Consider the following 15,578-nt stretch of genomic DNA (forward strand, 5'->3'; position numbering starts at 1 on the left):
CTGGAAGCTGAAAACATCCTAGTTCTTGCATGGCCAGCATACTCACTGGACAAGTCACCCATTGAGCATGTTTGGGATGCTCTGGATCGGCATATACGACAACGTGTTCCAGTTCCTGCCAATATCCAGCAACTTCGCATAGCCATTGAAGAGGAGTGGACCAACATTCCACAGGCCTCAATCAACAATCTGATCAACTCTATGCGAAGGAGATGGCAAATGGTGGTCACACCAGATACTGACTGGTTTTTGGACCCCCCCCCCCCCCCCCCCCCGCCAGCCTAAGGCACACCTGTGCAATAATCATGCTGTCTAATCAGCATCTTGATATGCCACACCTGTGAGGTGGATGGATTACCTCGGCAAAGGAGAAGTGCTCACTAACACAGATTTAGACAGATTTGTGAACAATATTTGAGAGAAATAGGCCTTTTGTGTACATACAAAAAGTCTTAGATCTTTGAGTTCAGCTCATGAAAAATGGGGGCAAAAACAAAAGTGTTGCGTTTATAATTTTGTTCAGTGTATATACACATATATATATATATACACACACACATGCACATTAATTAGAAGAGGTTTTCAAACATACTTTTGGCCTTGTAGTGTATTTGTTATAAGAGTCAATAGCATTCTCTACAATACGTGTTTATTCAAATAGCTCATACATGGGCCCCAGGGAGCTGTTTAAATAGTCCTTTCAACATGTAGCTTGTGGCAGTATGTGTATCGCATTGCATTTAGCAGCTTTTATTGCACTGATGAAATCGATAAGAGTTTTCCGATCTCAAATGGGAAAAGAATTCCAATGAGCGTGCATTTGTGTGGAATTAGACATGATGGAAATTATATGGAAACTCTCTGTGATGTATTACTTCTTGAGCAAATTTCACCCTCGAGTGATTTGGACTGAGTTTTCTGTGTACGCAACTGTGTACATAACCGTTGGTATTCTCTGATTCTGATGTTATGTTCTGGTTGCATATAAATAGTGGAGAATCAGATGGCTATGTACTAAGGAAAGCAATGCTTTGCGATTACTAGATCTTTGAGTCAACAAGCACAAGATTTTCTCTCAACATGAAGTCATTCAAACTCAGCTTCCAGGAAATTGACTGTAGATGATGATGGTGAAAAAAGGACAACGAAGCACTCAAAATTCAAGACCTCCCCCAGATTAAGGTCACTGCCGAGCTCTACGCTTATGACCCGTCATAAAAAAACGTGATCCGGAGGCAAGAAAATATGCAATCAAAAAAATTCAATCAAAAATGGTTTCAGTGTTGTGTAGTTGCTTTACTTTTGCCTTTGTAGGACAAGATGGTCCACACAATTAAAAAAAACATGGCTATCCTCCTGCTTTCACCACAATAAAACAATTGTAATTACTGTAGGTGAGTTCTTCCAGCACCTATTACTGGCCCCATCACCACAGCAGCAGCAGCAGCAAAGCCTGAAATGGCATTACTGAGTGAATTACTGAGCATGGCAGATAGAAACATTTTCTGATCCTTGTACGTGAGGATGCCTTACGTGAGCATGCCATTCGACCGTATTGTGATGCCTTTTTCAAGTTCAAACAACACTTTTGCTCTCTGTTTGAATCAGTCCCTGTCTCTGTGGAACGTATACAGAAACGCAAGCAGATCTTCTTTGAACATTTAGGGGGGGCTGTTTATTGCGTTCCTCTTTTCCAAGCGGGATCATCAATTATGTATAATATAAGACTTTTATGATTAACGCGTAAAAAAAAAGAAGAAGAAGAAGAAGAAGCAAGAAACAAGATTTAAGCCTGCCATTGAAAATCAAACCCACATCCCCCCTCTCTAATTGAAGTGCGTGATGAGCCTTTTTAATAAGAATCAATCTGAGAAAAAAGGAAAATGCGGGATTGCGAGACAGGATTAATGCATCAGAAAAAGAAAAAAAGACTCAATTAAGACTCTGCCAAACTTTGGCAAGCGATAACACATTAGCAATAAACACAGCAACCTAGAGACATCAACATTGAATCAGAACCAAGAATTTTTCAGGTATAAGAATTCAAAACGCATATTTATTGATGGCTTCAGAAAATACACTGCAAATGTAATCAAGGGGCACACACACACGCATATATATCCCAGCAGTTCGTGTCACCCTATTACAATTAAAATCACAGGCTCAGCATTCCCTGGACCCAGGTATTGATGATTCATTTTGCATTTTATCAGAGAAACAGAAACGCTGTTAAAAGGAGATCAGTCAGGCAGCAGACATAAGGGGGCTCTCTCTAATTGCCTATTCATCAAAAGAGTTCCTCAAGTATATCCAGAGCTGAAATATCACGCATGACAACTGAACCGCACTCCATTAATTATGCTCCCAATGAACCAGGTTCACAACACTCCTCTTCTGGTTATTAGAATCTCAGTCTCTCTCTTCACTGGAGACTCACATAATCAGAGTCATACTTTAACAAACGAGGATAATCATTCACACTGGTAAACAGAGCTGCAGGAATAAATCCTCAGACACACACACCAACTGATGAAGCACATTTTCTACATCAAATTGAAAAAAGTGGTTAAGGAGGGGGTGGTTGTTACTTCAAAACACTGTTAAACAATAGCGTGGGTGACGCATCGTGGTTTTGTACACACTGACAAACAAAAGACCTTATAATAGCACAGAAACTCTGTTGTACTAATGCTCACTACTAATGTTGGAAAACAAATTAACCATCACTGACTTGGGTCTTTGAGCTTTTAAATTACCTTTGTCAACTTTTTACATAATTGAATGTAGAGTGATGTGCCTGCTTCAAGTCAACATGAATTTTTTTTTATTTTATTTGTTCATGCTCCTGGTCATATTGTGAACAATTCATCATTGCACCTTATTAAAAACTGTAGTTTATTTAATCTTTTACCAAAATGTTATAACTTTTCTTTCCAGATTATGCAGCTACCTGTCATATTCATCGGTTTTGGTTTCAGTCACAGCTGCCATATTTATGATCATGGGTGAGAAAAAGCAATGGCATAGAATTCCAAAACACTCAAGCGAACAATATCAAGAAAAAATGCAGATCATTGGTTTTAATCTGTACCAAACCCTAGGAATTATTTATATGGATCTGTAGTCAGCCAAGAATTTTAAGATTAATGCAAATGAATTTTCTGTTGCATTTTACTGAAGTTGTTATTAATTTAAAAAGTATATATTTGGGGATTGAAGTTATATATAATATACCTAATATATTTGAAATGCATTTAAAAATATATATTTTAAATAAAAAATATAAAATATTTTTTAACATTTTGACAAATACATGTTTTAAATAAAACAAAAACATTTTTTGCAAAACTTACAAGTCAAAAATCATTGATGAAAGGAAACTAAAAAATAAACATTAAAAAATGTAATGTCAACTTTGGTCAGGTAAGTAAAACTACAGTATCACACATGAACAGGATTGGGCACCGCTGCTCTACAGCATCCACTGTATAATCTATTGCCCCTTTATCAAGTTCAAGTTCAAGTTGAGCTTTATTTAGGACATACAGTGGAACGAAATGTTGTGTCTCGCAGGACCACGGTGCTACATAAATACAGACATACAACAATGAAGTAAAAAAACACTATAAACCTATACACAACTAACCTACTGACAGCTTTTAACTATAAGTATACTATATATAAATATTTACCCTATAAAAACTAAAAAAAAATAAAAGATAAAAAATACAAACTATATGAATGCTTCACATAAATACTGTACATGTGCAAAGAGAAACATTTTGAGTCCAGTAGCTGGTTGGGGAACAGTGCAGGATGATTTGTAGTGCATGAGCATGTAAACATACATATATTGCTGAGTCTTTTGTGGGATTGTGTACACGCAGCAGTGTGTGTAAAGTGTCTAGTGCACATAGAGGAGAGTGTGTTACTACAGGTGGTTTGTACAGGCCCACTCACCTGTGTGTAGCATACTTCGAATTGCACAAAAAAAAAAGTTCCATACGTTTTTTTCTTTGGTGTGGTAAGGTTTGGGGTGGGGGGTGGTCCATATTTCAGGAGGTAGGGGTTTGCATGGGGTTTCAGAGGGGGGCGGGTGGTTTGAGTTCAGGGCTCTCACAGCCTGGGGGAAAAAGCTGTTGAGCAGTCTGGCGGAGCGGGCTCTGATGCTCCGGTACCGTCTTCCTGATGGTAGGAGCTGGAAGAGACTGTGGGAGGGATGGGTGGAGTCCTTCAGGATGCTGTTGGTTTTACTGGAGCATCGTGTAAGGAAAATATCCAGGATGGAGAGGACAGGGGCACCAATGATCTTTGCAGCTGTGTTCACTGTCCGCTGGAGTGTCTTACGGTCAGCAGCACTGCAGTTCCCGTACCAGACAGTGATGCAGCTGGTCAACACACTCTTAATGGTGCCCCTGTAGAATGTGGTGAGGATAGGTGGAGGGAGACTTGCTCTTTTCAGCCAGAAGAGAACGTGTAGGTGCTGTTGTGCCTTTTTGGAGAGTGACATGGTGTTGGTGGTCCAGGTGAGATCCTCTGTGATGTGCACCCCCAGGAATTTAGTGCCGCTGACTCTCTCCACAGTCGAGCTGTCGATGGTCAGTGGGGGGTGGTCAACGGAGTTTCTCCTGAAGTCCATCACAACCTCCTTTGTCTTCCCGACATTGAGAGACAGATTGTTAGTGCCACACCATTCAGCCAGCTGTGCCACTTCCTCTCTATAGTGCGTTTCATCGTTGTTGCTGATGAGACCTACCACTGTTGTGTCATCAGCAAACTTGATGATGTGGTTGGAGCTGAACTTGGCAGTACAGTCGTGGGTCAGCAGCGTGAAGAGCAGCGGGCTGAGCACACAGCCTTGTGGGGCACCTGTGCTCAGTGTGGTAGGGCTCGAGGTGTTGTGGCCGACACGGACTGACTGAGGTCTTCCGGTTAGAAAGTCCAGGATCCAATTACACAGGGAATTGTTAAGGCCCAGCAGGTTTAGTTTATTTATGAGCTGTTGTGGGATTATTGTGTTGAATGCCAAGCTGAAGTCAATGAACTTCATTGAACAGCATTCTAACATAGGAAATCTGCTAAATATTTCACACTTGTCCTACTTGTCCTCGACGTGTCTGTGGAAATCAGACATGACGTTTAAAGCAAACATCACAGATTTCTTTGCACCAAAATTAATTTTGCATTGAGGAATTTTATTTTAATACTCAGCTTCTCTATTTTTGTTTACGCAACTCTTGCATTCATAAACGCTGTTGTCTAATTCTATCCCTGCAAGCAGCTGTAACTGCTGACAAACTCATCTGTCATGTGCCAGTGTAAGTGTGTACACGGGATACATTGTGCCTCAGGGTTCTTAATGTTAACTCTTTAGGCTCAGGCCTCATTTTTTATTTGGCTTTCACCGCATTTAAAGAAATATTCTTGGTTTACTACAAGTTGAGCTCAGTTGACAGCGTTTTCAGAGTAATGTTGATTACCACAAAAATTCCTTCTTTTTTTTTAAAAAAAAAGAAAAAATCTAGGTTATGGTGTGGCATTTACAATGGAATTAAATGGGGCCAATTTTTGAAGGAATTGAAAGCTTTTAATTTTAGAAAAGCACTTACATTAATTCTTCTGTTAAAACCTGCATTGTCTGAGTTGATCATTTTTATGGTTGCTTTAGGCTTTTAGGTGTTATGTTGCTGTGGCAAAGAAGTTGTAAAATTAGATATAACTTTACACAGAAAATATTAGAAAACAATAATTTCATGCTAAGTCATGTTAACACATATGGCTATACTATTAAAACAGCATGTATTTTAACGCTTACAGATAGTCACCATTCACTTCAAGTGCCTCACTATAACCCAGATTTTTGCTTTTTTCTAAAATGGGGCAGGGGATATGTGTGAAAAATTATTTTTGTGTGAATCAAAATCATTCTACTCGTGTTGTCAATAGAGCTTAACTTGTATTGAACCTGGAATATTCATGTAAAGGGTTAACGTGTGCTCAAGAACACACACACTTATCTAGCGGTTCCTTGAGGCACAAGACTGATGAGAAAAAATCTTCAAAGCCGTAAACTGAGGCCTGCTCTGTTCATTTGATTTAGAGATAATTATTAAGGTACGTAGCAAGAAAACATTTCCATCTGACGGCAAATTGGAAAGAGTTGGAGATGGAGGTCTGAAACTCAAGACCAGGTGACGAAAGATGATTGTCAGGGTCACTGGAAGTTTGGCTCCTAGAGTCAAATGTGACATAATTGGGACTTCAGGCACTGGATAAGGCTGGTTGTCTAGGTTATTATATGCTTTGTTTGGAAAATCGGATTTGAAAAGCTCAAGCTGTAGCTAGCGTACGTGTAGCTACCGTACAATCACAGCTAAGGGAAAAAATGCAACAGACATTTTTTCTATTTTCTTATAAGACCAGGTAAATTGGTGGCAGCTTGGTCGTGTTCACCATTGGCATGGGTTTCTGTAGGAGGACAGCAAGCAACTGACAGCAAGTAAACAAGATGAAGTTCAACCGTCCTTCAATATGAGCCAAAATGGCACCCAAAAATGACAGTTCACATTTAAAATTCGCCACAGCCAGCCAGCCACACATCTCGCTGGTGCATGACTTTGTGAGGGGGAATACATCTGTCTGTCTGTCTGTCTGATAAAGTGGATGCCATTCCATGTGCCATAGCACGTTCTTCCTCTGCTTCAGGCCCTCCACAGCTATCAGTCCATCATTGTCATACAATAATTCTGCGTGTAATACCCGTCTGAGTCCCACAGAAACTGACATACTGTGTCTGCAGTGAGAGCGTGTTAAACCCACTCAACATCCTGTAGAACAGGCCAATTTAACACAGGAATAAGCCAATTATATTCTAAGAGTAGGCAAATTTACAATAGGATTTTCACAATTCCTGTCGGACGTCCGTGTCAGGGGTTGGGCTCCAACACATTAGTCTCTTTCATGACCACACACATTTTCCTAGACAAAAATCTCACTTTCACACACTCATAGAGAGAGGCTTCAGCCTAATGCAAACATCACATGCTCACATTCATAGTCTAGCTCAGATTACACGCCACTAAAGAGATACTGTTAATACAAACGATGGTGGAAAAATGGACAGCATCTGATGAAGCTTCTGTGATGTCTATATCTCTCTTGGCATGAAAACTCTGCCATATTCTGGGTTAAAGGGATATTTAAAACACGGTGCAATGTTAAAACAACTGACAGAATGTGTAACAATGTTGATTGCTAAAAAATGAATTTCCGCACTTTAAAAGAATCGCAATCTGGAGGTAGGGGTTTGTTCATAATTTATGCTTTTTTTTTTAAGAAGAAAAATACATTTTTTGGTAATCAACAGTTTGCTACAACTGCTGCCACTTGATCTTAACTTGTACTGAACTCAGGATATTCTTTTGAAATCTGAGATGCCTTAGTGTCAAAGATACTGTAAAATCAATTGGATTATAATACACTACCAAAAGAGACTATACTTTCCGCTTGGTAGAACAGCTGATGTTTGAGAGCTGTATTACAGAGTGGCACTAATCATAGTGTAGGATTTATAGTTGTCATTCAAATGTTTGTCTGACTGCTAGAATGGCACAAACCAATCAACCAAATCATTCTCATTCTCATTCTCAGCCCCAGTAAGATTAGGCTACATAGCAGACAGCGTAAGGAATAAGAGATGGACCACTTGTAGAAAAATCCATCCATCTTCCATAGCCACTTTTTCCTATGTTGGTCACAGAGGAGTGCTGGAGACTACTTGTAGATAAATAAATAGAAGAAACCACAGCACTCAATATTTGAGCTAAAGACATCAAATGTATGATACTGTTGTTGCCAGATTTTATGATATTGAGTTACAAACAATTTTGGAGTTTTCAGTCTTTCCCCATTTAGGCAGACATAAGTTGTACTAATCACTGAAAATAGCTACCTGGGGCCATTGCCAAGATGGCTGCCGAGTGAACTGACTTGCACTGAAAAGGATTTGGCTACATTAAGATGATACCTGGGAACCAAAACTAATATTTGAAATAGAGAAATTCTTCCATGATCAGACACCACAGTTATGCCCATTCCAATCAAAATAGAGAGTGCCTTTTAAATTCGAATTACTACATTTGAACTGAATTTCACATTTGAATTACTACATTTGTACTGCCCAGGGGCAGTCGTGGCCTAACGGTTAAAGAGTCAGACTCGTAATCCAAAGGTTGCGAGTTTGAGTCTCAGGTCTGGCAGGGATTGTAGGTGGGGGGAGATGAATGTACAGCGCTCTCAATACCACAACTGAGGTGCCCTTGAGCAAGGCACCAAACCCTCAGCTGCTCCCCGGGCGCCGCAACATAAAATGGCTGCCTATTTTTTTTTGATAAGAAACAAAAAATCATAAACTTTGAATGTTGGCTTGAAATTTGAAGATGTAGGCATTACAGGCAGACAATAGATGATAGAGATGGATGGATAGACAGACAGACAGACAGATTGATTGATGTTGCACAATCCAAAGACTGTCTTCTTGGTCAGTGAGTCTTCTTTAGAAAACAAAGGCAGAAAAAACCTACAACATGAAAAAAATCTCTCAGTTTGTCAATGGACACATTTCATTCCCCGGTGTGATTAGGTCCATGGGAATAAATTGTTTCAGTTTAATTTGTAGTGGCAAATATTCTCTCTCAGTGCCAATAGCTCTTAAAGCAGTATTTTATTTCTCACTTTAACAGCATATAACAAGTCCCACTTACTGCCTATCAGTAGAGACCACTTCCTGCCTTTGGCACAAAAAGCTCCACTGCCTCCCACAATATATTCAGAAAAACATTCAAATAACCAAATAAGAAAACTGTGTGAAGTACATCAAAATAATAAGCATATTGTCGCTCTACTAGTACATGGCTTTTTACTTTTCACCTCAGCGAGCTCTCTAAACACAGAGAGATCGAAGGTATAACCTCATTTGCTCACTTCACCTGATTCTTTCTCATGGAGAGCCAAGAACATTATTTTCCTGACTCACATTAACAAATTACAGAGGCACAGTGTTTCTTTCAGTGAAGGTTTTAAACATCTGCTAAAAGGTTTCTGTGTTTGGTCAGCTGGTTATGTTCCACTTATGAACACAAAAAACAAGCTATTGCATATCCTTGACACTAAATGCCATGTCAGAAAGATGCAAAGCAATCTGTTAGTTTCCAAAGAGACAAATTGCATGATACTAATCTGATTCAGCATGGTAAAGAGGGCCCAATGTTAGCTTTAAAACTCACTTTAACTTGGTCTCTGAGGGCCTCTCATCTTATAAAGCTTGTCGATTTCATTTTACACAACAGCCTGCTATAGATGGCATCTCTGTAGAGGAACAACTCGCCCTTTTCTGTGGAAACAGAAACTCTTGCTTTCTAATTTGCTAAGGTTGTGTAGCTATTGCATAATGGGCCTTTTTCTCAAATTGCAGCAAATGTTTCAGGTTTGGATCTACAACACAAACACCTGTACACTCATTTACATTCCTCACTTCTTCTTATCCTTTTCCTTGTTCTCCTTGCATGTGCTCATCGTTGCATCTATTGTAAATTAAAGAATTGCCAAGGGCTGTGAGTCAGACAGTCTTGCCAGTTACAATACCAGCATTTCTCTATTGCTGTTTTCTTGCAAGCAAAGCTTTTGTCCAACATAAGTCGTTGAGCCAATGTCTTGTGTCTATTTCAACATGGATGCCTCCTCATTTTCTCCTCACGCTATTTCTCCTTCTCGATTTCTCCCTTGGTAAATGCAAGAGCTCCTTGGGTGTAAACAATTACAAGCTTATTGCTGACACAGATTGCTGGAGTCGTGTTAAATAAAATCAGAGGAGTGTTCACCCAAACTGCAAGCTGCCTCCTGCCTGGCCCATTTTGTAACAGTGAACCTCCCCTTGCTGAAGCTTAGCCAAGCTGAAAGGGATTTTGTGCATCACAAAAAAAAAAAAAATTCTGCATATATTTGCACTAAAAACAACAAAAACAAACCCTAAAAAATCCATTTGTATCTGGGTCCCTTTGATAGTGCAAAATCATCAAAGGAGCCAAATGCATTTCATTTTCAAGACACACACAGACAAATTACTGTACAAGAAAGGACCAAATGGGGGGGGGGGTTAAGAAAGGTGTGTATATGGACATCATAACCCATAATATGAAATACATGTAGTTGGAATGCATTTTTTTTCTTCTTTAAACTTCTTTTCTGTTCCTCGAGTGTGTTTTTATAAGTGTTTCTGAAGAATTCCTTCCTCTGCTTATTATTTTTCTTTACCCAGCATGTGACAAGGGACAAAGCCCTTTCAGCTCTTCTAGTGTTCCAAGTAATGATGAAGAAGCTTGAAAGTTGATTTGAGAGGTCTGGCGGTATTGCAATACTCCCCAAACCTCTATTCTCACATATATCCAATGCTACAAGCTATTATCTAGTATACCCTCAGCATGTAACACAAGCTAACCACACAAGACTTGTGCTATCTGCTTCATTCAGAGAGAAAAAAAAAACGGGCTGTCGTTGCGCTGTTGGAACCATAGCCGTGTGAGTAAGATTTCCAACATATGGTGAGGCTGCACTTTGGGCGACCTGAGTTTGAGTCCTGGCTCGAGGTCCTTTTCTGGTCCAATCCCCTCTCCCTTCTACCATGATTTGCTGTCTGTCCTCCTACTGTGCTATCTAAATAAAGGCAAAAAGCTCAAAGATAGAAAAAAAAAAATCAGTGCTATGCAAAAACATCTCTCCACAGTGACATCCATGATTTAAAGATGCCTAAAGTTTGCCTTTTCTGCCTCTTGCGACAACAAACAGAATTGCACTCCCTCCAACTGCCACTGGTTGGACTAAAAGTCTAGTCCTGCCCTCAATTCACTCCATTGGTTGGGTGGTCTTGTGTTCAGCTGCTTAGGATGCTCAAACAGTGTAAAGCCATAAGCTTTTCTGGTAAATAAACGAATAATTACTTACAGGACTTGTCATAAGTATGTAGGACTTTCTATAGTCTAAGTATAGATTATTTATAAACAGTATTTAAAGCACGTTATAGGACAGACACTCAACAAATACTGGGAATACTAGCCTGCAAAATATGCAATGACTTCAGTCAGAGTTATAGACAAACAAATAAAAATGTAACATTTTTGTGGCATATAATATCTATGTAACGTACAATATGCTAAAGAAAAACTATCCAACATGCTGTTGCAATGGTTACATCCCCAGCCGTTTGCATAAGTCTATTTTGTAAGTTCTGACTAACTTGTAATCTAATTTTTGTGGTTGAAATATATAGTGAACCGTAACAATATACACAGTTATATAAAAAGAAATACGTAGACCTTCGAGACCACTCACAGCCTTTTGTTTTGACCCTCTTTTGTGAGAGGGGTAAAGATTTAGGCAGGTCAGACCTTGAGAGCTCGGTCAAATCCAAACATCATAGGTTTTCACTCAAAAAAAACGTGTGATGAAAGCAGCTGCACATCTGCCTACTTCCATCAGTAATCATTATTACAAATAAACATAGCAAAAACAACGCCTGTCCTACTAAAAGGGCATTCGCGCTATTAATATATTTTGGGGAAACACACATGGCACGAGCAGCAGAGCATACGATCCAGCCCTGCCGTCGCGCGCTCGCTCACGCGCAACCAGACTCACTTTGCGCCTAAAAACATTATTAGCGGTTCAACTGAGTGTTATCAGCGAAGCCGTCGTTAGGGAAGGGACTAACCGTTTAATATTTGCCCCGCGAACACCGGGGTGTCGGTGAACGTGTCTGGTACTGCCCCGCGAATCCCTGAACGGCGACAGACAGAAGCGCGCGCGCCATCTGCTCCAACTCTGCGCGCGCTCAGTCATGTGGAAGGTCCGCGTTTCCCAAGAGTGAGTCCCGTATTTAATAACTCATATACTCATACATCATAAAACCACCGCTTATGTAGGAAGGACAGGACGCGTGCATTACAGAGTAGCCTATGAGTACAGAGTTTCTTTGACATTGTCAATGGGGAGCTTCGGCACTTTGTGTTGACTGTGTTGAATTATCTATACGTTGATAAAAACAATCATACAGCGGACTTTAGATGGATGTTAATATAAATGCAAGCGGACACAAACTGAACAAAATAGGATGATGTTTCTTCTTATTCACATGGGTTTACAGCCAAAACAGTCAATTAAGAAGAAGAAGAACACACACACACACACACACAACAAAATATATTCAATTTGAAATGAACACATTTCAGATATATCCTTCGGTGCAAGCGAGAGCTTATTCCTTCATCCAACATTTAAAAAAAGACTAAAATATGAAGGAGACGCTGCCTTTGATAGCTCGCGGTAAATTCATCCTGTGTGATCATAGAAAATATGAATATTTTACCTTGTAATGTCGATCTTAAAGCAAGGACTTTTTTTCCTGCGCTGAGTGAGTCTGTCGGTGTTCAATGACAAGCACTGAGTCAAATATGAACAGGGCAAACGCTGTTATCGCATCTCTCTCTCTCTCTCTCTCCCATAATAAAACGACTGTTTTAAAATCCCTCATCACGTACTCACTCTCCCTCGCTCTCAGCAGTCTGCAGCCTATCAAAACAATCATGACAACTATCTCTTACAGAAATCCCATGCATAATAGAAAATAAATTCCGATTATTTTGCAGTCATCACAATTCACAACATCATTACGCCCTTATTATGGTAATATTCTATCGGGTGAGTGCAGTTCTTTGCATTTCCCCCTACATTTCAATAATTTATCTTAAGCAAGAGAGCACAACAGAAACACTATGTGAGTCCAATTTTAAAAAGACTATCTATCCCTCCTCCATCATAGAAGCAGAACAGAGTCAGTCAAAGCATAAATGGACGTATTTATCCACCGGGAATGACTGTTTTCTTTCTGTTTGGTGTTGCTGCCAAGGCTTCCTTTGTGTGTGTATGTGTGTCTGTGTATGTGATGGCCTTTGAAGGGCACTGCTTTTAAAAAGTGAAGGAGTCTCTGACCCACGTCGTCCTTCAGTTTCAATATCACCTTGTTTATGCATGACAATCTTTTAAAAATAACTTATGACAACAGCACAGAAAATGCATTTCAATGTTAACAGACACTTCTGCTTAAACGAATAGTTCACCCAAAAATTCTGTCGTTTTCCCTCATGTGGTTTTAAAATTGTATTTTTGAAGAATCGTTCAAATGTTTTTGTCGTTATGAAAGTCAAAGTGGTCCAAAACAACATTGCACCACTCTGGTCACACTTCAGACAACCAGAGTTTGAGTCCTGGCTTGAGGGTCAGTTCCCCTCTTTCCTCTCCCAAGATTTCTTGTCTGTCCCAGTGTGATATCTAAATAAAGGTGGTATAAAAAAAATTATAATAATAAATAAAAAAATAAGTGTGACCATGTACCCATACTCTGAATTTTTGCTCCAAGTGTGCACACACACAGTGAACACAACATGAACACTCAGAACAGTGCTCAGCCAGACCTGAGACTCAAACCCGTAGCCTAGGATAACAAGTCCGACTCTCTAACCATTAGGCCACGACTGCCCCGAAATGTGAACGCATCTTAAGACTTTTTTTTTTTAAATATCATCTTTTGTGTTCTGCAGAAGAAAGAAATTCATACCGGTTATACAGCAATGCACTCAAAAATAACACTTTGGCTGAACATGATTCAATCATGGACAGTGGTTCCACCCAACTAAATTAAGTTAATTGGACATATATCATTTTAGTTGAATTTACAACTCAGTTCACTTTAATTCATCCTGTATGAAGTATTTGAGTAGAGGTAACATGTTGTCATTGTGCCGAAGCACTGTCCATGATTAAAGCTCAGACAGAGAGTTATAATAACATACTATCAAGCTAAAAATTATTTTTCTTTACACACGTTATGTTAGGTGTTGGCAGTCTAAAGATGGGATTACATCCCTTGCACACCCATTGGAGTTGATTTTTTTCATTAAAGCAACTTAACTATTGTTAGGAGGGGGAAGTCGTGGCCTAATGGTTAGAGAGTTGGACTCGTGATCCAAAGGTTGCGGGTTCGAGTCTCCGGCCGGCAGGAATTGTAGGTGGGGGGAGTGAATGTCCAGCGCTCTCTCCACCCTCAATACCACGACTGAGGTGCCCTGGAGCAAGCCACCGAACCCCCAACTGCTCCCCGGGCGCTGCAGCATAAAATGGCTGCCCAGTGCTCCGGGTGGATGTTCACGGTGTGTGTGTGTTCACTGCTGTGTGTGTGCACGTTGGATGGGTTAAATGCAGAGCACGAATTCCGAGTATGGGTCACCATACTTGGCTGAATGTCGCTTCACTTCACTTCACCCAAGCATAGGCTCGATGCTTCACCACAATGGTAACTCACCCAAAAGCACCAACATAACAAGTGTTTTGAAATAACAACATAATAGAACATTAAATATTAAAAAGTCTCCCTATTTTCTCATCTTGCTAAATACATAAATAGTACTTCATTTCATCATTTTCTCTCCCTATCTTTACCCTATGGGACATGGAAAATTTATTTTAAATTATTTGATTGAAACATTATTGTCAGAACCCAAAGAATGATCTAGGTGAGAAGATATTACAGATGCTTTGCTAAATATATGAAGACAGATGGAAAGTGGAAACCATGAAACATTAATCAAGTCACCTTTATTTTTATATTTTTATATTTATACAATAGAGATTGTTTCATAGAAGCTTCACAGTATTAAACAGGAAAATAACAGAATCAATGATGCAAACTTCAAAACTTCTAAACAAATTCAAATTCTGCTGTAAAGCAGCTGTAACAAGACAGTCATTTCAGTGCTGGTTCAGTTCAATAACTGTCTAAAGTTCATTTATTATGAAACAAGTTGAATTTAGCTATAAGCAGCTCTGCTTCAGTCAATAGTGTTGTTATTCAACTCAAGTCAGTTCAATGTTGATTCAATGCAGTTCAATAAATTTAAATGTTGCAAAATTAATCCATTTTGAACAAATTTGATTCAGCTATAAAGAAGCAGACAGCAGTAACATTATTTAGCACAATTCATTAAAGCTAACACAGAAGTCACTTCCAAACTAAGTTTTCTTTTGGTCATTGGGGCAAATTTGCATGACCAACCTGAACCTGCTGTGGAATGTGTGTAGGGAATTCATTCGGCCTCAGTCTACATTCTCAATTGCATTCCCTATTTGAAATAACCCGATTTTTCCAGACAAAATTTGCAGAACCCTGATAAATTTGACCGCACCTTGAGCTATTCTTCTAAATAACTTCTTTTGTGTTCCACACAAGAAAGAAAGTCATACAGGTGTGTAACAAAATGAGGGAAAGTAAATGATGACAGCATTTTCATTTTGGGGTGAACTATCCCCTCAAGTATGGAAAGCAATGACAGTGGAAAAAATCAGCCAAGCCAGTTATTTTCAAGAATTTTCAGACAACACAGACTTACAGCTAATAAAACAGGCGGCAAAATTGCTGATATCTTCCATCCTCTGTCTGCAACAAGCATGTTGTCTCTCTCCACCAGTCTACC

The 15,578-nt window shown here is 39.5% G+C and overlaps 1 protein-coding gene across 1 annotated transcript in view; it reads right to left on the minus strand.

The window, feature by feature from the left end:
• Positions 1–12,499, minus strand: part of cdh24b (cadherin 24, type 2b) — a gene marked incomplete at its 3' end in the record, with an annotated part of 105,068 nt that extends 92,569 nt beyond the window's left edge. Inside the window, exon 1 of the mRNA XM_079434765.1 lies at positions 12,419–12,499. The remainder of the gene's footprint in view (positions 1–12,418) is intronic.
• Between the last annotated feature and the right edge of the window lie 3,079 nt (positions 12,500–15,578).

Source organism: Barbus barbus, assembly GCF_936440315.1.
Source record: "Barbus barbus genome assembly, chromosome: 15".
Classification (NCBI taxonomy): domain Eukaryota; kingdom Metazoa; phylum Chordata; class Actinopteri; order Cypriniformes; family Cyprinidae; genus Barbus; species Barbus barbus.